Raw genomic sequence first — 25798 nt, 5'->3', positions numbered from 1 at the left:
ACGAAGTTGATCCTCGGAACATCCTGTCTAGGGCTAGCAAACTACACCCTACGCGCCACTTGGATCCTTCGACCCGTTTGTAAGGCCTAACGATGCGGATATTAAACTAATCCTTGAAGAACAAGGAGCAATCATAACGGATCGGATCTACTAAACAATGATCAAGCGGGGTGCCGCCCTTACACCCAAGATAGGTGTAAGGGCGGCTAGATGCCTAAGGGTCGCACGACGATAGCATATGATACGAAGAACAATGCTAACCCTAAAACATCTATGATAACTACGTTGCTCGCCATCAAAAAGGCTTCGGCACGAGCAACGCATGAACGACGAATAAACGTGTGCTTGCCTAGATCGCAAGATGCGATCTAGGCAGCATGGTGCTTACCCGGAAGAAACCCTCGAGACGGGGAGTTGGCGATGCGCCGAGATTGGTTTGTGGTGAACGTGATTGTTGTTTATTTCATAAACCCTAGATACATATTTATAGTCCGGGGGACTTTCTAATTCAGGCGTGCACCTAACCGTGCACGGGTTAAACTCTAACTTCTAAACGACACGTATCCTACTATGTTACAGATACACGGGCAAACTAGCCCAAACTTGGTATGGAAGGCCGATTCATGTAATTCTTCTATGTATATTCTTCAAGCCCATCTCCAATCGCGGCCCACCTCTGATCCGGTCAAATTCTGGTGATAACAACTTCCGCCTTCCATTTCTCATGGTGAGCAGCCGTGGCCGCGTCGGATTCCTTGACACTAAGTTCCCAAGGTCTCGGGAGAAGAGGTTTCGGTGATGGCATTGGTACCCTTGTGGTCTTAGGTACATAAGGCTCCGGGTTAATAGGCCAGGAGGGGGTTGCCTTGCTGTCCTTCGTAACCCCCTGCTTCTGCTTCTTTGCCAGAGGTGGACTGGGTGGCGGCATACCCGCCGGAGGCAGACTATGTCACTCCTGAAGACATGCATGTAGGAAAAACTAATTTAGTAAAGAAACATAATCTGTAAAAACTAATTGTATAAACATTAGTGTGGCGCGTGAGGACGCGCGTGGTGGCGGAACTACTCCGAATGGCCAACGCATACGTATACGGAGAGGGTGGCGAGGGGGCTGCCAGAGGGCGGCCAGAGGGTTGCGAGGGGGCGGCAGCTAGCGTTCGGCGGTGTTCAAGGAGTTCGGCGGCGTTCGAGGCGATCGATGGACGACGACGGTGTCGACAGCGGCGCGCGCGCGGGGTCGGTGTTGTGCGGAGAGAGGAGAGAGAGAAACACTCGCCGCCCCTCCGTATACGCGTGGGGTCGGTGTGTTTCTCTCTCCGATCCTCTCTCTCTCCTAAAAAAACAAAAATACAAATAATATATTAAAAAATTCAGGAAAATAAAAACTAATTCATTTAAAAATTAGAAAAATACAAATAATATATCAAAAAATTCAGAAAAATAAAAAGAATTCATTATAAAATCATAAAAATAAAAATAATTTATCAAAAATTCAAAAAAATAAAACTAATTCATTTCAAAATCAAAAAATACAAATAATTTATCAAAAAATTCAGAAAAAAATAAAACTAATTCATTTCAAAATCATAAAATACAAATAATTTTCCGCCTCCTGTCATTTCTTTCCGCCTCTATCTTCCCGCCTCTGTCTTCCCGCCTGATGTCTTCCCGCCCCCGCTTCCCGCCATTTCTTCGAGAAGCTACGCCACGGGAGATTTTCCAACCTTTTCCCCAACACTGTTAGAGGAGATGGAGTCTTTCATGGGTTTGCTGGAAAATTTTCCTGAGGCGCAACTTCCGAAGATACCGTAGGACGTGTGCACTAGCGACATCTTCGAGAAGCTGCGCCACGGGAGATTTCCCAACCCTTTCCCCAACACTGCTAGAGGAGATGGAGTCTTTCACGGGCTTGCAGGAAAATTTTCCCGAGGCGCAACTTCCGAAGATGCCGTAGGCGTGTGCACCAACGACACCTTCGAGAAGCTGCGCCACGGGAGATTTCCCAATCCTTTCCCCAACACTGTTAGAGGAGATGGAGTCTTTCACTGGCTTGCAGGAAAATTTTCCCGAGGCGCAACATCTGAAGATTTCGTAGGGCGTGTGCACCAACGACATCTTCGAGAAGCTGCGACACGGGAGATTTCCCAACCCTTTCCCCAACACTGTTAGAGGAGATGGAGTCTTTCACGGGCTTGCAGGAAAATTTTCCCGAGGCGCAACTTCCGAAGATGCTGTAGGGTGTGTGCACCAACGACATCTTCGAGAAGCTGCGGCATGGGAGATTTCCCAACCCTTTCCTCCATCAATGGGGATGAAACTCTCCCTACCTGTTAGGTTGGCTTGTTGGTCTGCTTGCCAAGGAGTATCAATGCTCCTTTTATAGGCACGGTGCCGCTTCTGCTTTGTCTTGTTCCTCCGACAGGGCGTCGTGCGCTACATGCTTTATCTCATCGAGCAGTGTGTCCACCCACGCGTCCTTATCCTGCCGACAGCTTTAGTCCCAGTTGCACCCACCAACCGGGAAGAAAGCTTACCCAGATGTCCTTATCCCACCGACAGTTTTGTTAGATGACACAAAAACCACCTTTAGTCCCGGTTGCACCCACCAGCCGGGACTAAAGCTTACCCAGACGTCCTTATCCCACCGACAGTTTTGTTAGATGACATAAAAACCACCTTTAGTCCCGGTTGCACCCACCAGCTGAGACTAAAAGGTTAGATGACCAGCTCTGGATTTCTCTTCTTCCCGCCATTTCTTCCCGCCTCTATCTTCCCGCCTCCTGTCTTCCCGCCCACATTTTTTCCCGCCATTTCTCACTATATATATGTAGCCCGGCTTGGCCAGCATTATCACATCTCTACAATCTCTCATCACTCTCTCATGGCTTCCAGCGTACCCACTCTAACTTACCAGCAGGTGGAGGAGCTTTGCGCCTCGAACTACCCTTGCCCACCGGGCTACCGCATCCCCGACGGCTGGAGCCTAAGCTCCGGAGGTGTGCCGGTCCCTCCCGTCCCTCGGGGTACTGCGCGTCGAGCGGCCATCACGAACCACTACTACCTCGACCTCACGCCGGAGCAGCGGATGAATCCCCGTTGGCATCCCGACAACCAGCAGACTTGGGACGCCTTCTTCATCAATCGACGTGAGAGGGCGCTCGCCAGGTATGAGGAGGACGGTCTGCCTCCTGGGAACTTCCACGAGGCCGGCCGTCGGCTATGGTGGGGCGGCGGGACTCTACAGAGCGTCATGGACTACATCACGGCCGGCGATATCCCCCGCCTGCGCTACCCTAAGTACCAGTCGAGGTTCGAGCCACGAGCGCCGCCCGACGATAGCGACGACGATAGCGATGGCAGCGACGATGACGGTGGCAACTTAGACGGCGACTACTACCAGTACAACAGCAGCGACTACGAAGACTACGAGTATGCATATTATAGGCCTAGGCAGGAGTATGACTAAATCACTCCAACATTCCAAGATGTACTCATAGGCCTAGGCATGTCCTTCACATCATTGGCTGTAGTTCAAATTTCATGTATCATCAGTGGTATCTCGAATCAATCGAATCATTCGAAAATGGACACCAAACACATCACAAATAATATAATTCATATGATCCATACAAAGTTTGGAACAAATTTTCCTCAACAAAGTTTGGTACAATAAATTATTACACATCATTCTTCCCTTGTGTCCCTTGCTTACGATTGTGCCGTAACCATAGAGCATCCTCATCATTTAACCTAATGATTGGGTCAGTGTTCACTTTGAAGGGCGGAATTTCACCAAACATATTATAATCTTCTGACATGTCTATCTTGTCCTCCACTCCCACGATTTTTCTTTTCCCTGAAAGAACTATGTGGCGCTTTGGATCATCGCATGATGTACTCGTTTTCTTATCTTTTCTTTTCCTCGGTTTGCTACTCATGTCCTTCACATAGAAAACCTGAGCGACATCTTTTGCTAGGACGAATGGTTCGTCAAGGTAACCAAGATTGTTGAAATCCACCATTGTCATTCTGTATTGCTCGTCCACCTTTACCCCACCTCCTGTTAGCTTGAACCATTTGCACCGGAACAAAGGGACCTTGAAGGAGGGTCCATAGTCAAATCCCATATCTCCTCTACGTAACCATAATATGTGACCTTTTTCCCATTCTCGGTTGGTGCATCAAAGCGGACACCACTGTTTTGGTTGGTGCTCTTTTTATCTTGGGCGATCATGTAAAATGTATTCCCATTATCTCGTACCCTTGGAAAGTCGATATAGTCAAAGATGGTGACCTGGCTAACATGTACAGCTGATCTCCAACATCATTGTCATTCATTAAATGGTTTCGCAACCAACCGCCAAAAGTATCCATGTGGGCCTTTGTAATCCAGGATTCAGGCTTCCCCAGGTTGTTCGAGCGTAAAATATTCTTGTGTTCCTCGAAGTACAGAGCCACCAAGCTGGAATTTTGTAGAACTATGTGGTGTGCTTCAGTCAAAGAATGGACGTCCATACATATTGTTGATTTTCTTCCGATCGTGCCTTTTCCACTTAGTCTCCCCTCGTGCCCCGATTGAGGAAGACCAATCGTCTTAAGGTCAGCAACATAGTCAACACAAAACTCAACTACCTCCTCATTTCCATAGCCCTTGGCGATGCTTCCTTCTGGCCTAGCACGGTTATGGACATATTGCTTTAATATTCCCATGAACCTCTCAAAGGGGAACATATTATGTACAAATACAGCACCGAGAATGGAAATCTCTTCGACTAGGCGAACTAGGAGGTGCGTCATAATATTGAAGAAGGATGGTGGGAACACCAACTCGAAACTGACAGGACATTGGACCACATAGTTTTGTAACCGTGGTAGATCTTCTGGATTGATTACCTTCTGAGAGATTGCATTGAAGAATGCACATAGCTTCACAATGGCTACTCGAACATTTTCCGATAGGAGCCCCCTCAAAGCAATCGGAAGCAATTGCGTCATAATCACGTGGCAGTCGTGAGACTTCAGGTTGTGGAACTTTTGGTCCGCCATATTTATTAGAGCATCCCCACTCGTTGGCGCTCCCCACGCCCAAATCCGGCGAAATTTTCGTCCGGATTGGATGAAGATTTGGCGTGGGGAGCGCCGAAGTTCCAGCCGTCCCCGGCGAGAAACCCCCAACCTCGACCATTTGACATATTTCAAACAAATTCAACATAAAATTTAACAAGTTCGGCAAACAAGAGTACGAAAATTGCTGAAACAAATTCGGCAATAATCGGTACAATGTTTAACAAGTGCTTGAAACAAATGAAGCACACAATTTGACAATTTTTCAAACAAATTAAGACAGACTAGTTGGCGTCGGCGTTGGCGTTGCCTCGGAGCCTCCATATGTGCTCCACCGGATCATCTTGCAGCAGCGCGATGCATTGTAGAGTCTCGAATCTCCTGGCGCATAGCAAAGAAGGCGGCCCATGATGGAGGCACCGGTGATTAGGCCGTGCAAGAGGACCCTCTCTCTCATATGGTGCTTCTTGCTCGACCGGAGGAACCGGATGCTTTCGCTCATCTTCAATAATCATATTGTGTAGGCACACACGGCAGTTCATCACCTCCCACATCCGATCTTTGGACCAAGTCATAGCGGGGAACCGGACGACAGCAAATCTCTGCTGGAGGACACCAAATGCTCGCTCGACGTCTTTTCGGCAAGCTTCTTGTTTCTTGACAAACTCACAAAGTTTAGGGGTGGCAGGGTTGGAGATAGTCTTCACAAATGTTGCCCACTTTGGATAGATACCGTCTGCAAGGTAGTATCCTTTGTTGTAGTGCCGACCATTGATCACATAGTCCACCGGAGGAGCATGACCCTCAACAAGCTTGGAAAAGACCGGGAGCAGTTTAGGACGTTGATGTCATTGTTGGATCCGGGCATACCAAAGAAAGAGTGCCAAATCCAAAGATCATGGGTAGCCACTTGCTTCAAGTATCACGAGTGCAGCCTTTTTTGTGACCCTTGTACATTCCACGCCACGCAAACGGACAGTTCTTCCATTGCCAATGCATGCGATCAATGCTTCCAAGCATCCCCGGAAAACCCTAGCTTCATTTGTTGCAAGGATCCTCCGAGTGTCTTCGACGAGTGGGTGATCTCAAGTAATAGTCCCCGAACACTGCTATGACGGCCCTACGGAACCGGTAGAAACAATCAAGGGCGGTGGACTCCGCCATCCGAAGATAGTCATCCGCGGTATCACCGGGAGCTCCATACGCCAGCATCCTCATAGCCACTCGTGCACTTCGCAGGTGACGAAAATCCAACCAAACCGGTGCAATCCGCCTTGCATCCGAAGTAGGGATCAAAGTGGCGGATGGCATACACAATTTGCGAAATAGCTTTACTGCTCATCCCGAAACGACGCGGAAAACACTCTCACCGTGCAATGGATTGTCGGCGAAGTAGTCGGCGTACAACATGCAGTTGCCCTCCATTCGTTGTCTCGGCTTGCACTTCCGGCGACCTCGTGCCGACCCACCACGTCGACGAGTTGCCAGTCCGGCGTACATGCTTGCCAAGCAACCAAGGATCATCATGTGCTCGTCGTCTTGGGCGGGCTGCTGCCATCTCTTCTTGCATAAGCTCGACGAACATCTGCTCCTCCTCTTCGTCCGAGTCCATGGCCGGCGAGGCAAATGGACGAACACCCGACGGGTGTGGTCGAGGCAACCCGAGCCGCGAGCGACGACGAGCAAGCGAGGCCGGAAAACAGGCCGGCGGAAGAGCAGCCGGATAGGCCGTCGTCGAAAGACGACGGAATATAGGCAGGTGGGGAAGGAGGGGCGGCGGAATCCGGGCAACAAGCCGGCGGGGTGGTGCCGGCGGCGAGAGAGATACGAGGGGTGGGGGAGATTTTGAGCGACGTGGCGGTGGGGTTCGTGCGTCGAGTCACCGACGAGATCGGGCCCTTCCCGCTTTTACTCGTCCGGAGTCCCCGAGCGCTCCCCGGGGGGCAGGGGTGGCGTGGGCTCGCCGGATGGATGAAGGGCCAAATCCGGGCGAAAACGAGGAACCGGGGGCGCGACTGGGCCGAATTTCGCCGTCCGGATGGAAAAAACGCTCGCCGGGGGCCTCGACGGGGGCACGAGTGGAGATGCTCTTATTCCCTTTACATTCGATGAGAAGCCAGACGGAACCTTCATACTGCTCATGCATTCAAAAAAGATGACCTTCTCTTCGTTGGTAAGAGCGTAGCTGGCACGACCTTTAAACCGTTCCGGATGCCGGTCTTCTGGGTCTTTCAAACGTTCCTGGTCCTGTCGTGCTTCCTTTGTATTATTTGTCTTCCCATACACGCCCAAGAAGCTTAGCAAGTTCACGCAAATATTCTTCGTAACATGCATCACGTCGATTACAGAGCGGACATCTAGGACTTTCCAGTATTCTAGCTCCCAAAATATAGATTTCTTCTTCCACATGGGTGCGTGCCCGTCAACTCCCTGCGGAACTGATTGTCCGCCATGACCCTTTCCAAAGATAACTTTCAAATCCTTGATCATATCAAATACGTCAGCACCAGTACGTTCTGCAGGCTTCGGCCGGCCTTGCCGTTGAAATGCTTGCTTTTCTTTCTTAAGTTATGATATCGGGGAAGAAATCGACGATGCCCCAGGTACACATTTTTCTTACAATTACCCAAATATATACTTTCAGTCTCATGTAAGCTATGCGTGCATGCATTGTATCCCTTATTTGTCTGTCCCGAAAGGTTACTAAGAGCAGGCCAATCATTGATGGTTACGAAAAGCAACGCTCGTAGGTCAAATTTCTCTTCTTTGTGCTCATCCCACACACGTACACCAGGTCTGCCCCACAACTGTAAAATTTCATCAACTAATGGCCTTAGGTACACATCGATGTTGTTGCCGGTTTGCTTTGGACCTTGTATGAGCACTGGCATCATAATGAACTTCTGCTTCATGCACAACCAAGGAGGAAGGTTGTAGATTCATAGAGTCATGGGCCAGGTGCTATGGCTGGAGCTCTGCTCGCCAAAAGGATTCATGCCATCTGTACTTAGACCAAATCTTATGTTCCTTGCGTCAGCTGCAAAATCTTTGAACTCTTTGTCGATCTTTCTGCATTGCGTTCCATCATCGGGGTGTCTCAACTCCCCATCCGACTTACGGTCCTCTTTGTGCCATCGCAACAACTTGGCATGCTCTTTGTTCCTGAACAGACGTTTCAGCCGTGGTATTATAGGAGCATACCACATGACCTTGGCGGGAACCCTCTTCCTGGGTTTCTCGCCCTCAGCATCGTCACCAGGGTCATCTCCTATGATCTTATAACACAATGTAGTGCATACCGGGCATTCATTCAAATTCTCGTATTCACCGCGGTAGAGGATGCAGTTGTTAATGCATGCATGTATCTTTAGAACCTCTAAACCTAGAGGGAAGACAACCTTACTTTCTTCGTACGTACTGGCGGGCAACTCGTTATTCTTTGGAAACATATTCTTCATCATTTTCAGCAAATTTTCAAATCATGTGTCAGATAGACCTTCCTGTGCCTTCCATTTCAGCAAATCCAGTGTGCAGCCCAGCTTTTTCTGATCATTATCGCATCCTGGGTACAACGACTTTTTATGATCCTCTAACATGCGATCCAAATTCTTCCTCTCCTTTTCAGTTTCGCTTCCTCTCCGTGCATCAGCAATGGTCCGACCAAGATCATCAGCGGGCTCATCACGTGCCTCTTCTTCACCTTCCCCTTCACCTTCCCCTTCTGCTTCCCCTCCTTCAACATCCTCCATGAAAGTATCACCGAAATAATCAGGATAGTTGTCATCGATATCATCCCCTTCTTCATCTTCTTCCGTTCTAACCCCTCTTTCTCCATGCTTGGTCCAAAAATTATAGCTTAGCATGAAACCGTGCCAAAGCAGGTGCACGTGAACGACTCTTGAGGAAGAGTAACCCTTCTTATTCTTACATTCAGAACATGGACATATAACAAAAAAAACCCTGCTTGTTCGCATTAGCCACTGTGAGGAAATCATTCAAACCCGTAGTGAACTCGACCGAGAGTCGGTTACCGTACATCCATTGCCGATTCATCTGCATTATTATTATATAAAGTACCATCATGCATTTGTTAAACTAACTAGCTAGAAATTAAACTATGAACTACACATGCATATTTATCAATGACACATGAAAGGTTCAAGTTGCTAACCACGATCGAGGAGGAAAAAAAGTGAGAAAGCTTAAGTGTGGCTCGAACACTTCATATCATGCTCTCGGGCATTTCATCGAACACCTTGTGTGCATAAGAGGATCAAAGCCAAACCCACAACCCCTTGTCAATAGAAGTGGAACACCAAGTTGCTCACACACACAAGTGAAGTGCTGCAGGAGCATTTATAGGGGTGAGCCTTTAGTCCCGGTTGGCCTGGCCAACCGCGACTAAAGGCCCTCGGGTCAGGACTGAGGACATTTAGTCGTGGTTGGCCAGGCCAACCGGGACTAAAGGCCCACCCGTCCACCAGCTGTCGACTGAGCACGCTGGGCCCAGACCTTTGGTCGCGCTTCGCCTACAGAACCGCGACTAAAGACCCCATTAGTCACGGTTCAAATATTTTGGAGACTAATGGGGTGGTATAGAAGCCCCTTTTTCTACTAGTGCTCAAAAACGAGATTTGCATCTCATTATATTTTTCTTAAAACACTTATGGATGTCCGAGAGGTACTTACAACTACTGTCGTCAAAAGCAAGTGGAAGGACTTGGTGAAGGCTTGTGATGCACAAACAAGAGCAGCAACAAACGTGTTTGGCCAAAATATTATGGATGAGACATTTTGGGATGATATTAAAATCATCCTTGATATCACAAAACTACTATACATGGTAATCAAGTTCAGCGATGGAGAAGGTCCAAAATCTGGTGATATATATATGAAAAAATGGGCAATATGCTTAGTGGTTCAATTATGGTTCAGAAACTTCACATTTAAATGAGGTGGCAAAGAAAGTATTGCCTCAGCCAATAAGTAGCTCCTATGCTGAAAGAAATTGGAGTACCTGCTCATTGATACATAGTGTAAAGCGAAACCCGCTGAATGCAAAGACAGCTGATAAGCTTGTCTACATTCGTGCAAACGAGCGTCTTAAGAGAAGGTTTTCAGTGGGCTACAAATCAGGTCCATATTATAAGTGGGATGTTCAGCCTGCTAATAGTTTGTTGGAGGATTCAAGCTTAAAGCTTAAGCACCTGCGTTGGGCTAGCTTGGAGGATGAAGCAGCTGAACCACCACAGAAAATTGGGAGGACTTGGAACACTCTGTAATATATTGGCTCCTATGTGTACTAATAATTATGTACTTTGTGGTCACTAATAGTTTTTTTTGGTTGAAGGTACATGATGAGTTTGTCTGTTGGTGAAACTTGGAAGAAACTTGGAAGATGATAGTCACTTGGATGCTGCTATTGAAGTGATTACGTCCGGTCACCTTAGTCAATCAGTTTGCTACTTTCGTTCGTTAGAATTTCAAATTTTCGTGTTCAGTCAAGTATTTTGTTGAGTACTCTTGCTGTAAACTTTAACTGAATATCGTTTATCACTAGTTTCGTCCATATGGTTGATCCATGTCCTCTAACACTATATCGTGTTTGGGGTCATCATCTCAACTAGTAGAGGTTCATGATCCTCGACCCACAGTACCTTACCGGGTTCACTGTACTGAAACTGATGGGATCGCGTCCCCGATGAAAAAAAATTGATCTAGCGATGTGCACCCCTATTGTCCCCTATTTTTTGCAGCCTCTGACTCTCGTCCCCTTCCGTCCTTCGTTCCCCTTGTACCGGATACATGGCAGCTATGCACTGAACTGCCAAGAACTAGAACAAGTCGTGCCGGTGCAGAGCACACAGCTGAAGCCCCAAGCCTAAACTGCCGAAGATGTCTCAGTCCATGACACACACGGCTGCAGTCTGTGGGCACCGGCCACACTTAACTAAAATTTCATAAGAAACATTGAACTGAACTTCAAATGATTACTAAACTAAAATGAACTCTTAGAAGCAGTACACTACCATAGCCAGCACACAATTTTATTTTTTATATTTTTTCATGGGAAACTGCTCACAGCCGGATAAACTTCGCGACAAAATATGAACTCCTCGACTAAAGGAGAAGAACTTTGGGATTAAAAGAAGCAAACTTCTCTTGGAAATTCAAATCAATAAATGTGAAAAAATTTCTAAGCAGATGAATTGAATATTTTTGCTACAAAAGTGAAGTTCGCAACGAGAACTCCGCCCAAAAACTAACTGAATTCTGACAGATAGCCGGCCGAACTCTATGTGGGATGAACGGGGTGGCATTGAGCGCCGATTGAAGGACCCTAAGCACTGGCCGATAGAGGGTAACCAGGAGGTCGCTCCTTCTATCATGGGGCACATGGCGGCGGAGAACACTCAAGCAACTACTTCATCTAAAGAAAGAAAATAGCAGTGACTTCAATGTCGGCGTACAAAGTTAACTACCAGAAGAAGTTTTGGTGAACCCCCTTGGTCGAGCTCGCCGTCCATGCCTATGGCCCCGTCGCGGGATGAGGTGATGAAGGCCGGGGGCCTCGCTGGCTGCCTCTATCTAGGTGGGCTGAGCATATGCCGCCCGGTTCAACTATGAGTTTTACACAAGCCAGAGAGCTGCATCTTTTATTTCCTGTTGGTGATTGAGGTGCGCCGTACGGATGAGTTGTGAGTTGTGAGGTAGACATCCGGCAGTCTATATAAGTCATCTCCAATACATTGGTCACCCGAGATTTTCGTATTGGTATCATTTTATCTGTTGCTTACACTATGCAGCCAACATGCATGCTTTTCTTTTTTTATTTTGGATTCATTTTAAAGATGGAGTTCGCAAATGCCATACTAAAATAAAACTAAAGATGGAGTACACTGTAACCATGGGCTGTCCGGCGCGTACCTCGTCGTATGGCAGTTATTTTGATGTCCAGCGCGTACATCATAATTACAGTTATATTTCTCTCGCTAAGTTGCACGACCCATGGACTATAATTTTCTTTTTAACAATTGACCACGATATTTATAGAAGAGGACTGTGCATCCGTGGAAATATCCCCTGCGAGATTTTGAACCGCATTAGCTATCCCCGCCGTTTGACAGGAGAAAATAATTCGTATGGTGCACATAGGATGGCCGCTGGAAGAAATTATCATGATGGTGTACGTCTCGATAGCAACGATTGATTAAAGGCGAAAAGGAGCCACATGAAAAATTAGTTGGCAATGTCAGTAAGCTGGTTGAGAATCACACAACAGGATGAAATCATTGGTATCCAATGCAAATAGATGGCGTTAGTCAGCTTTGAGTTATAAGTGAGGTTGTTAGCAACCGATGAGTCAACACAATATTAACCACATCAAGGTGGCCATCATCTCATCTGTCCATCGTATGGTGGATGCCTGGGTGTGCAGCTACCCCCAGTGGCAGGAAATCCACTCTCATATATATATTAGAAACTCAATATCAGTTTTTCCTTATTTAGAGTGGACAATTCCACGAGAGATTCACACTCAATCTTGCAAGAAGTTCACTGGTGACGGGTAGAGATAGCGAGAGAGCTGAACGGATAGAAGTAAATTCTACGAACTATGAGAACATTCGGTGGTGACGTACAGATAGCGAGAGAACTCTAGACTGGTACATGTCGAAGTTGCAGTGGTAATTCACTGCCCTTGCCGGCTCATGTATGTAGGGCTCCTTGTCGCTGCCCTCCACGCACCCACCTCCGCGGCCATCGACTGAAGAGGCACGCCATGGCACGTCACATGGAAGAACCACCACTGCGCCTCGGCGATGCATATGGCCGCACCCACAGCTGGGAGGCCACCGTTGAGGTCGATCACCGGGACGGTGGTCGCTGCGGACGATGCCACAGTTTCTTGGCCAGCGGCGTGGACAGTGGGCTCCGGATCGGTGGTTCTTCGACGCAGAAGATGTGAGGGATGTGCGTGATGCTGGAGTCGACGAGCCCATGGATGCCGGAGAAGGTAGCATCCAGCGCTCGGAGCTCGGCTGCGCGGTCGTAGGCGGCGGACATAGCTGGCTGACGTCTTGCCTTAGTTGTGGATGAGGCTTGCAAATGTCTCCTCTGTCCTCTGCATGTCTCTCTCTCTAGCTACTCACTCCATCTCATGAAAGTTGTCTTAGATTTGCAAAGAGCTGGATGTATCTACACACTATTTAGTGTCTAGATTCATCCAAATTTAGACCAATCTAAGACAAATTTCATAGGATGGTGGGAGTACTTCACTACCAAATATTCACCAAAGTGTCGGGCAGATACGCAATGTTGAAAACCGAACAAATTTGGTCCATTCAACTATATGATGAATGATGCGGCAATCAGGCGACAACCCACAAAAGAAATTGGATGAATGAAAAAAGGGCAATTTTCAAGCAAAACTCATGATTTTTTTTGGCATAAACATCATGATGTATCGGGTCGGACCCTCCTCCTTTTTCCGGGCTTGGGACCGGCTATGCAGTAATATTAAGCATAAACTTAACATTAATATCATAGGCGGAGTTCCCCAACCTCCCACACCCTAAAAATCCACCCAACGACCAAACCCAAATAAAAATAAAACTAACACATTGAAAATACTCCTATAGAACTAGTAAATACCATAAAGTACAGCTAACACCTATATTTTTTGGGTTTTTTTCTTTTCTTGAGACAATATACGAGTACATGCTACAAAATAAAGCAAAAATATTTTTACCTTTTTTGGGAAATAATCACTAGTAATTAAGAAAAATAAAAGAGCATGGTAGCCTTTTTTTAAAAAAAACAGAGGAGTGATACTGAGCGAGGAACTAAGAATCACATATAAATGGAACTACCAAAGACTTTTTTTTTTGCATTTTCCGCTTTTTTTAATCTAAGCCAAGAAACAAGCTCAGCGAGTAATAACACGTTCTGATGGATGGTCTGGTCTGGTCTGGTCTGCAGACGTGCATCTCCATTAAACAATGACAGCCTATACATAGGAAAAAATAATGTGTCACAAAATATAAGCATGGCAATATATGGTTATGGGAATGAGAAAAAAAAGCGTACATATCTATCTTCTAGAATATTTAAATGGGAAAGAAATAGGCTAGTATGTAACCTGAAGTCCCTCAGTCGGACACATCGTACTCAGAGCAGACGTCGTCGTCACCAGCGTCTACCAAAGAAAGAAAATCAGACATGCTTGCATAAAAGCATTGGGGAAAGGAAATTAGCACCATTGGGTTTTAATCACGTACCTTTTGGTATGTCAGGAACGAAGTCGATGCCAAAGGTTGGACGGTTAGGATGGGCACGGAGTGCGTTCTCCAGGGCAGCCTCCGCTTGCCTGGCCTCCCCGACCGTCACTCCCGAGCGAAAGAATTTGGCATCGACCTTCCGCAGGACGGCAGGTTGCTCATGCCCAGGTCAAAACGATCACCACCGTTGCCAGCTGCTTCCTCTTTTGCGACCTGCAAACTGATTCGGAGCACAACTCGTTCAGCCTTGGGCATGGCCCCTGGCATGAACACGACTTGGCCCGGTGATGACCAGGATTGCAGCTTGAATGATGTCAGGCAACGGAACCCATCCGCGCCAACGAGTAGCAGCCAACTTTGGCGGAGGCTCCACAAGTCAAGAATACGAAGAGCCGGTAACCTTCCAAGGTTGTCAAGATCCTCCTGTCGCACTTCCTCGACAGTGATTTGTAACTTGGAGAGCTGCAACATATGTAAGGGATTCCGCTTTATCCAAGCTGGCAGTCTAGAGAATTTGATCATTCCGGTTGTGACAAATTCCCGGAGACTTCGAGGGGGCACCCAACGTTCCTCCAAAAGAATCATTGGTTCAAAAACATGAGCTCTGTATTCAATTCTTAAACTCTGGATGTTGGGCATTTTACCTAGCGACTTCACAAGAGCATTCCTCAACTCCAAGCTCAGATTATTATAAAACCGAATTTCAAGCTTCCTCAACCTTTCCATGTTGCCCAGCTCTTTCACGGTGCTTAGAGAGTCGCCATGGATCTCACTCAACACTTCCATTGATGTCAGGTTTCCCAGTCCATCTGGAAGCGTCTTGTGGTCATAATCAATGAGTAGACACATCAATCTTCTCAGCTTAATAATAGTCGATGGCAGTTCCATATCATCATTTCTACTCACATCAAGCACCTGCAAAAACTGCAACTTTCCAACTTCCTCTGGGACTTCGGAAATTCCGGTTTGGGCCAGACCAAGGTACTTGAGGTGCAATAAACTCCCCAAGTCCCGAAGATTTAGATGATTATGACCACTAATATTGCATCCATTCAGATCCAATACACGTAAAACAACAAAGCTCGAGAAAGATGGCATTAGACCAATAGCATGTTGAAATGTAGCAATCGACCTCACTTGTAACATACTCACAGATTCGAGAGGCCTGGTTTGAAGTTCTCCTTTCCTAGCATTCTGCAGAGACAGCCTGCGGTCGTTGCTCCGAGAAGACATGCTATCACAAGTATAATTCAATATAGTAACAAAGTTGTCCTCGCTTGACAAGGAAGAAATTAGATCTAGAACCATATCATGTACATTGCAAGCTACTAATGTGCCATCATCACCATATACAGGCATGATCATATTTCTATTCACCAACTCATTAAAGTAAGATTCTCCGATCTCAAAGGGGCAAGTTTCTACTTTTTCACATTGGACAAAACTTTCGGCAATCCACATCCATATCAAGCGATCTTTTCTAATCTCGTAATCCTCCGGGAACATGCTTAGATATAATAAACATGTCTTCAGATGAGAAGGTAGATCATAATAGCTAAACGATAGTATACTCAGCATCTCTTCTACACTAGGGTCATCTGTAAGTCCACGGCCAATAGACTCGAGCAAAACATGCCATTCATCCTCTGGTTTTACCTGATGATCCCTAACCAAAAGACTAGCTACAGTGATGATGGCTAATGGCACTCCACCGCATTTCTTCAAAATATTCATGGACAATACTTCTAATTCATGGGGACATCCACTCTCACGAGAAAATATCCTCTTATAGAAGAGCCTTTGGGAATCATCATCACTAAGAGGTTCCATTTGATAAACTGAATCATCAGGAGATGAGCTGCATAATTTAGATACACTGACAATACGAGTTGTGGTGATTATACGACTGCTGAAATTGTTACTGCTAGAGAATGCCCGGTTTATAAGTCTCCATAATTTTTCGTCCCATATATCATCAATAACGATGAGGTACCTATAATAATTTTAGAATAATTAATAGATTGCATGTAGACATTAACTTTCTTGAATCGAGACAGTAACTTCATCATTTACACATTATAGCACAATTAATAAGTGGAATAAATTATCAGCGTTAGCTTGTTGCCATCATTAATTGATTGACAGTTGAGATATAGTCTCTCCGTCCTCAAATAAGTGGACATCTAGCTCTAAATTTTGTTCACAAAAGAGTATACTCGTATCTTTCCAATGTACTTTAAAATACTTCCTCCGTCTCGGTTTAACAGGCGCGCATGTTGTTCAAAAAATTAGTTTGACCACTATTTTGGTCAATTACATATGAAATATATGTTTAAAAGGTTATATTATTCGAAACCTTTTTTAAATACAAATCTAATGATATAGATTTTGTAGACATATAATTCATATTTTGTTGACCAAATTAATGGTCAAACTTTATCTTAAACTTTATCTTAAATTAATGGTCAAACTTTATCTTAAATTAATGGTCAAACCGAGACAAAGGGAGTAGCAAAAATTCTTTCTCTCTCATCGCACGAAAATCAAAACCAATAATATTAAGCACATGTTCTCCTTGTTTTCTAAGTGCACTTAGCTCATTGGAGATGAAAGAATTAAAGAGGAGAGATGCATCTTCTCAATGTATTTTTCACTCCACTTCATAATTTATCTTGCAAAACCCGCATGTACACCTATTTGTGGACCTATTTGTGGACGGAGGGAGTACGTACCTTTTGTTCTCAAGACTTTCCTGGAGTTTGTTGATGAGCTGTCTTTCATCCAAAATGGTGAACTGACTTTCGTACATCCCAAGATCAAGAAGGATGTCCATGAGAACCTTGTTTGCGCCAGCATTTCGACCGACAGCAACAAAAGCACTGCAATCAAAATCTCCTTTCGTCTGGTTATAAACCGTTTTGACAAGTGTGGTCTTTCCCACACCTCCAAACCCGACAACGGAGACTATCTTCAACTTTTTCTTGGACATGCTATCTCCATCCGAGAGCAACTTCATTAGCTCTTGATCTCTTTTCCCAGCGATGCCCACAAGCTCTGTCACATCCTGGTACAGAGCCCCAAGGCGGGGATTGATGGGCGTCACGGCTGCTGACTTAGCGACAATATCGTTGATGGTGTACCTTCCACGCCTGTTAGCCACCTCTTGGACTTGCTTATTGATGTCCTTGATCGCGTGGGCGATTTCATGGCGAGCCTTCCCCTTAGTGAATAAGCCGACCATTTTCTCTATGATCGACTTTACGTCTTTCGAGTTGGCGGTGGGCTTAGAGCCATCATCGGCACGCACCAGGAACTTGTCGATGACGTCCTCTATGACGAAGGAGAGCTCCCTCATCTCCCCTGCCCAGAGCTTGACCTCCTCATTGAGTTGGTCCCGCGGCACCTCTGCCACCTTGCAGAGCGCTGCGTGCATGCTCTTCATCTCCTTCTCGAGGGACCTGACGCCTTCCTTAACGCCCTTCTGCAGCTTGTACTTGTCGTTGAGGAGCTCGGCTAGCTTGGGCAGCAGGGAGCCCATGGCGCCGGTCACCAGATTCATGACTATCGCTTGTTTGATTAGTTTAGTGGTTGCTGTTTTGGTTGGCGAGCCAGTTCACAGCTACGGGCACAGTGGTTTGTTGTACGCTTAGGTGGTCTTTATAGAACCCGAGCAAGTTCACAGCGTGGAAATGTACAACCATGTCAAGTCGTCGGCCGGCTAATATCCAGCAATATAATTAATGTAACGTGCTCTCAGTACTATATATTCCTGCAATCACATGACGTACGTGTGGTTGGTTCTTTGTGCGATGCACACGGTACTAGGCTCTCATTACTATTCATGCTGATAAAGAAAATGATCGATGCCACAAAAATCTGAATTTAGAGGAGCTTATATGCTTTCTTTTTATTTCACAAAATTCAAAAACTGAGTTTAGAAGATACCAAAGTCCAAACAAAAAACTGTTAAGTTGATATTAGAGTGTGTCATGCACCGTCAAGTTTTTGTTGAATTTTTTTTTTGCGAAAAGGCCAACGCCATATATTAAAGATATCCAACCCTTACGAGATCCTTACAAAAACAGAAAATAACACACAGGTTCTTGTGTAAATCGATGTCGTCCCTGTGAAAATAACTTCATAGAGTTTTGGATGACATACAGACCTCGAATGCGTTGGATTCCAGAGAGGTCGCCACAGTATATACATGGACGCCCTATTTGGCACCTAGGGTGAAGAATAGTTATTCTACACCCACCCTATTTTTTCGTAGGTATAAATATTATCGCCAGAGGCACATATAGATCATACGAGGACAATCAATCACAGCACGACACTGAGATTTGGTAACGAGGTTCAGCGATCAATGCCTACATCCGCGAGGCATGCTTAACGGGCGCTCCTCCCCATGTACTATCATAGTACCGTCGACGACAAGCTCACCGAGGTGATACAGACACTTCAAATCTAGAAACACCACGCCGGTCCAACAACCCTACCATGGACGCCGAACCGTCCCGAAAATGATCTTATGTCTAACCTACAACTTGTGTCTAGTCTATTTTGGCTACCCTCGGTGCCTTTATATATTAGGCCAGGTTACAAAGTTCGACTCCAACACGTAACCTACCGCTAATTACAAGTTCAACGGTAGCACTACTCGTACACATATTCTTCCAATACCTCAACAGGAAATAATTTTTACGTCACGTAAATTTTCTCTCTTATGTCGGAAGTCAAGGAGAACGTAATAAAATATAGACATGACGTAAAAACAATTTTTTACGTGATGTAGTAAAATAAGATGTAAAATACGCATTTTTTGTGGTTTTTACACCATTATGAATCATATATTACGTTTTTATGTCGCTTTTTCTGTTATGGGTCAATATGAACGTAACTATTTGTATACCAAACCTAAATTTTGAATGTAATAACGTAAAAAGCCTGGGTGCAAAATACCATATTGTGTTGGGTGCTAAATAGCATATACTATTGTACGACAGTCAGCGTTTTTTTGGTTGACAGCCCAACAAATAAGGGACGTGTTGGCAGTAGGTAACCCTCGTGATGTGTGCCGGCAACTTGATAATTCGACTTGATGTGTCCACATGATGCCAGCCAACTTGATAAGAGTTGAAACTTTTTGATAAATTACTTAAAGCAAGTACACGAGGATCGCGTGGTACTCAGGATAAGCTACTCTCAAACAAATAAAAAAAAACGACTACACGAGGACTTTGTATTTTATTAGAATATGAAAAGGCCAAGGGCACCGTCGGTCTTCCAAATACTTGCATAGGGCAGTCGCAACGCTCGACGATGTATGGTATCTAAAGCCTGCCACATAGGCACATAACTGACATGGAAGCCTAATTAAGAAAGAGAGAGAGCGCCATCGTATCCTCGCGACTCTTTTCGCTGTAACCGAGGGGTATCCTCACGATTTTTTTTTTTGAAATAAACGACCATATATTAAGCCAGCAAGCCGTCTCATTAAAAACCTTCCAGTCCCCTTCGGTACCCTGGTAAGGAAAAGAGTGCGTCTGAAACTTGCTGCTTTCACAAATTCAGTATAGTTACATTATTTAGAACATCTGTCAAAACAGATGGAGGTGGATCAGTATCCCAAATAAAAAATCTATTAGACTCAAAACTTAATCTAGCTTGATTATGCGCCGTCTTGTTTGCCTCTCTGGGACAATGCTGAAAAGAAATTCTTCCAATTCTTCGTGCAATTTGAAAACAATCTGCCAGAACTGCTGAATATGGACTTCAAAGCTCAATTTCTCCATTACATGCTGTAATTAAGTTCAAACTGTCTGATTCTACCACTACAGGAGAACACGAGGGGTGTATCCTCACGATGATACGACTCTTATCGCTGCCACGCTATGTATCGGGTGGGTCCACAATGTCAGCCTCTCTGTACATGTTGCACTGTTGGTACATAAAAAAAAAACAAGTAGGATTCGAACACGAGACCTCAGTATAGGTGATTGAACTGGGTGTCTTGCCACTACGCCGACTACTAGATTCAATTATAGGCACGTACTTAGGTAGCTATACTAACTTCAGGTTACTTATATGTAACATATGTTTGTCAACATGAGATAAATTAATTTGTGAAAAACTTGGGCAGCCCAGAATTCGAAACAAAGAACTTACGGAGGAAACGGTCACTGGTGGAAAAACAGGCTTTGGTCGCGGTTGGCAACTGCCATTAGTCGCGGTGGCGCAACCGCGACCAAAGCAGCGCGACTAAAGGCCCCCCCCCTTTAGTCGCGGTTCCTTACGAACCGCGACTAAAGGCCCGTCCACGTGGGCCGCGAGGGGAGCGCCGGGCGGAGGACCTTTAGTCGCGGTTCTTACGGCCAACCGCGACTAAAGGCCTCCGCGAGGGTTTAGGGTTTTAGCCCCCTCCCCCTAAATCTGTTTTCTTTTTAATTTGTATTGTTTTATTTCTTTTGGGTTTTAATTTTGAAGGAGTTTCACATATTCTACGGTACTTGTATACATACATGCATATGAATGTACAATTTCAAACAAATTTGAAATTAGAACCAAAAAGAATTCAAGAGGAATATACAATATATATTCAATATCGGATGACCATATACAATATATATTCAATATCGGATGACCATATACAATTTTGAACAAGTTAGTTACAAATTCTGGTGCATATAAAGTTCTACGTCATCGTAATAGTGTTCTCCTCTAGGATCGATGACTTCCCTCGCCAACCATCCGAGCTAGTTCCTCTTGAAGTGGTCGGAAGCGAGCTTACGGACTAAGCGTCTTCCGGAGGTTATTCCTCGGGATGTTGTTCTCACACGTACGGTCCCGCTCATTGCGGTATCTCCGGATCCTCTCACAAACATAGTATCCACATAGATTGGTCCCCGGTGGCTGAATATCCCCGGTCGTCCGCACTTTGCCATTTTAAAATGTAGCTCCTTTTTGAATTCACCGACCTTGGTATCTACGAACCGTCTCCAAACCCTACGAGGCAAAGAAAATTAAATAAACAAGAGAGTTATTAATTAGTTACTTGATATTAGGAAATGATGAAAGAAATAGGCCGATCGATATAGAGCGCAAATGAATGAAAATAATTACTTTTGCATCATTTTTCTCATGTCGCCCCAAATCGCCGGATCCATATTCAGAGAGTCGTGGACGAGAAGCTGAGGAGGTCTGAACTTTAATTACCATAAGAATCCGGTGGAACCTGCGGACACGATACATGCACGAGTCATGCATAACTCATCGATTAGCCACATACCATGCATGGAGTAAACAAAAGAGAATGTGCTCAAGACGAAACACTCACCCAAAATGGTAAGGAAATAGAATATCACTTTTCTGTTGCTGTTTTCTAATAAACCGCCACGGGTCATCCTCCACGTCGGCGGGGTGGTGTTCTAACACATATGAATTAACGATGTGTGGGTCAATGAACCCAACATCATGGATGTTCCTTATTCGCATTTCCCGCTTCTTCATTCTGCATAATATATAGCGTACACAACAAGATAGTTAGGACAATATATATATATATATATATATATATATAGTGCAGGCCGGCAATGAACGAGATGGGGTAGAAATTAATAAATCACTTACAGAACGTAGCAACTGATGATAGATTTGTCGAGGTCGCGCAGATTGAACAGCTGGAACAATTCACTCAGAGGAATTTGTACCCGGTAATGTTTGAAGTGATGCTCATATCTAACTTCCGCATAGATATACTCTTTGGCGTTTTTATGTTTTATGTAACCCTTGTACCAATTTAGCGAGACCTAGCATTTGTCGAGGTAGATCCTCTTCCTGCGCGAGGCTCGACGAGAGGGCCATTCTTCACATATGTAAATACTACGTCCTTCATTGGCGCCTCATCAAGGCCTAGCGAGTGCACGAAGAGTGATACCTAACTCGGCCGCTTGTTCTCCGGCACTCGTTACGGTCAATCCATGTGCTGCCGCAGCTGCTATGATATCGGGGGCATCCGGATCGGCGGCTTGCACTATGAGCGGGGCGATCGATTGTTTACTTTGTTCCCCGAGCTGGGCAACTTCTTTCCCCCTTTCTAATTTTGACTCGGCCTCGTCCTTCAAGGCTTTCTTCTCCGCCAACTCTTTCCTGTTCTTGAACGCGAGTGCTTGCCTACGAAGTTCACGTAAATAGTCGTCGAGCAGATTCTTCGCGGCTTGGGACGGTGTGTTCAAAAATGACTTAGCCCACTTGCTTTTCCTTGTCGGAATATACTGGCTTGGGCTCGCCCTCTATTTTCTTCTTGACGCTCGCCTTCCATTTCTCTAAATCAGCGGCCGCGCCCGCCTCGACTTCCTCGGCACTACTTTCCCAAGGCCTCGTGGGGAGAGGCTTCGGTGATACCTCCGGTACCTTTGTTTTCTTAGGTACGTAAGGGTCCGGGTTAATAACCCGGGACCGCTACGCTTCTTCGCCGGAGGTGGATTGGGGGCGGTACCGGTGTCGATCACCCGCCGGACGAGGACCGGGGGCGGCGTCGGCCGACGTGAATGAGGTGTATTAGGTGAAGCACCACCGCCACCGTCACCGCCACCGCCACCGTCACCGCCACCGCCACCGTCACCGCCACCGCCACCACCACCACCGTACGGGGGTGGACTTGTTGGCGCCTCGCACGGAAACTTGATAAATTTCTTCTGCCATAGAATGAGCGGCGCTTGACATCTCCAAGTCTTTTCACCCCTTCGGGTGTAGCAATGTCAATGTCCAGGTCCTCAAACCCTTGGACTATCTCCTCCACCGTCACACGAGCATAGCCATCTTGAATGGGGTTGTTGTGGTGGAGTGCTCCAGTGGTAAAGCACTGCCGATGGCTACCTTCATGGACATGTTCCCGATAGGATAATACGAGATGACATGCTTTCATCTCCTTTATATCGTCCACGGGGTAGCGAGGAGGCTCCGGTGCGGTAATTTCGACCACCGGAGGCTCCGGTGCGGTAATTTCTATCGTCGGTGCACCGGCCGGTGAGGCCTCCGTGGAAGCCACGCTGCTTCTTCTCCGCTGCGGCTTCGAGATCCATTGGATGATCTTCAGCATGCTTGCGCCGAGCTGCATCTCTTTCGGCGACTAGTACACTCACGGTTTTCTTCATCACATCCATTTCCGTTACCAACTTCGCCACAACATCTGCATCCCGATCCATCTTTCTCTTACGGCTACGTAACCGTACGGGTCATCGTTCGGGGAACCCTATTTTCCACGGAATGGGCCCCATGCCTCGTATACGTCCTCCGTGTTCGGGATTCCCGAGGGCTTTTGTCAGGGCGTCGTTCTCTCTGTTGAACTTGATCCTCCCCTCTTGAGCCTCCCTCATTGCCTCAATAAGCTTTTGGGTGGGTGTAATTATTTTGCCCTGATAAACACACTCCCCTGTCTCCGGGTTCAGCGATCCCCCATGCCCGTACCACCAGCTTTTGGCCCTTGGGTCCCATCCCTCCGTGCACTGGACGGATTCCTCGCGCCCTCGGCTCGTTCTCCATCTTCTCCCACTTAGGCTGCCAAAGCGATACCCTCCTGGCCCCATTTTATGATTGTACTCCTTCTTGGCCGCATTTTCCTTATTTTTTTCGATAGTTCAAGGAAGCTGCTCCGATTTCTTTTGCTTCACAAATTCTGGCCAATCATGTTGCGGTTTCTCATATTGTCCTTTGAAATCCGGAGTCTTGCCCTGGTTGACAAAGTCATGGGCTAGATTTTGCTTGTATTTCCGGAATGCGTTGGCCATCCTAGAAAGAGCGAACTGTTTGACTAGCTTGCGCCTCTTCTTGTTTTCCGCAATCTTGTTACCCTCCTCATCGTATTTGCGGTATTCCGGAGGTAGAACGAAATGTTCCATAAGCTTGTTGAAGCAATCTTTTTTCTCTCTTATCGACAAAAGTGAAACCAACACGTGCCTTCTTTGGCTCATTCCACTCCTGGCGGGTGATCGAGACGTTGTCTCTAACAACGGCTCCGCATTGGGCGACAAACTTGGTGGCGTTCTTGCTTGGGCTCCAGCGGCCTGCCGGTTGCTTCGTCGACAACATCGATGGTGCATGTTTCTCCTGCTTTCATCGTCTTGGTTGCGCCACGCTTTGACGACGTACTCGATTTTTTCGACGATCCGGCCGAGGGCTAAAATAAGAAAGAGAGTCGCGCGCGTTAGTACACACACATTTATTCAAATCGGTTAGTTTGTATCACCGGACGCTCAATATGTATATATATATACCTCGGCGCCGGAGGTGGTTGCTACTTCCAATTGAAGATCGTCGTTTATCGACGTTTCTTCGGCATCATCCGCTTGTCGACGGCGCCCTTCATCTTCACACTCAAGGTTCGAGATAAGAAGAGATATCATCTTCTTCTTCTCCGGTCGAGCACATATGGAATATCGCCTTTTATGATGCCGAACATATGGTCTTCGGCGTCCGGATCATAGTTGTCCGGAATCGGGTCAGCTCTATCGTCCGCCATATGTCGAGTCCTGAAAACATGTAGTCAAAACAAATTAATTGTGTATATGCCAGCATTATCACATCTCTTCTACATATAAAGAGAGAGGGCGACGAGGGAGGCGAGAGGGGGACGCGGTGATCGCGTGACCGAGAGAACGGTGGTGGTGGCGAAAGGGGGACGCGGTGACCGCGTGGCCGAGAGACCGGTGGCGGTGGCGAAAGGGGACGCAGAGACCGGTGTGGCGGTGACCGAGAGACCGGTGTTGTTCTACATTTTGGACGAAATTCACTACAGATGATGTGTGTAATTGTTGTGTATGAGATTAATTGTTGTGTATGCAAGATAACCATGAGTAAATTAACAATGTTAACAATGTAAAATCAATAAGTTTACAACATTAATTTGTTATGTTAGTAACAAAACCAAATGTTGAGGCCTGAATATCTTGTGTATGATACCGAAAATGGTGTTGTTCATACCTTGAAAATTGATGTTGATTCCTTGTTGCTACATTTTGGAAAAAATACTACATATGATGTTGTTGTGTATGCAAGAGAACTACTGTAAGTAAAAATAACAACGTTAACAATGTAAAATTTATAAGTTTACAACATTAGTTTTTTTGTATTAATTAATTAGCAACAAAAACAATTTTGTTAAGTTAAGTTAAATTTTTAGTTAAGTTAAAAAACAAAATTAACAAAATTTAACAAAGTTTACGATTGTTAAATTTGTTAAATTTGAAAATTGTTAAATTTTTTAAATTTTGTTAACTTTGTTAAAGTTTACGATTGTTAACAATTGTTAAGTACGTTAAGTTAAATTTTTAGTTAAGTTAAAAAAACAAAAACAAAAACAAAAAAAAAGAGAGGCAGGGCGCCGGCGCGTCTCTCTCTCTCCGCTGCGCCCTCGATCTCTCTCTCCCGGCCGGGCGCAGCCGGGCGGCGGCGGGCGG

The 25798-nt window shown here is 45.8% G+C and overlaps 1 pseudogene; it reads right to left on the bottom strand.

Annotated features, from left to right (window-relative positions):
* Nucleotides 1–14213: 14213 nt before the first annotated feature.
* Nucleotides 14214–17901, bottom strand: LOC124689435 (annotated as a pseudogene).
* Nucleotides 17902–25798: the final 7897 nt, after the last annotated feature.

Source organism: Lolium rigidum, chromosome 2, assembly GCF_022539505.1.
Source record: "Lolium rigidum isolate FL_2022 chromosome 2, APGP_CSIRO_Lrig_0.1, whole genome shotgun sequence".
Classification (NCBI taxonomy): Eukaryota; Viridiplantae; Streptophyta; class Magnoliopsida; order Poales; family Poaceae; genus Lolium; species Lolium rigidum.
The sequence above is the reverse complement of the archived record's forward strand: the minus strand, read 5'-3'. Positions and strand labels throughout refer to the sequence as shown.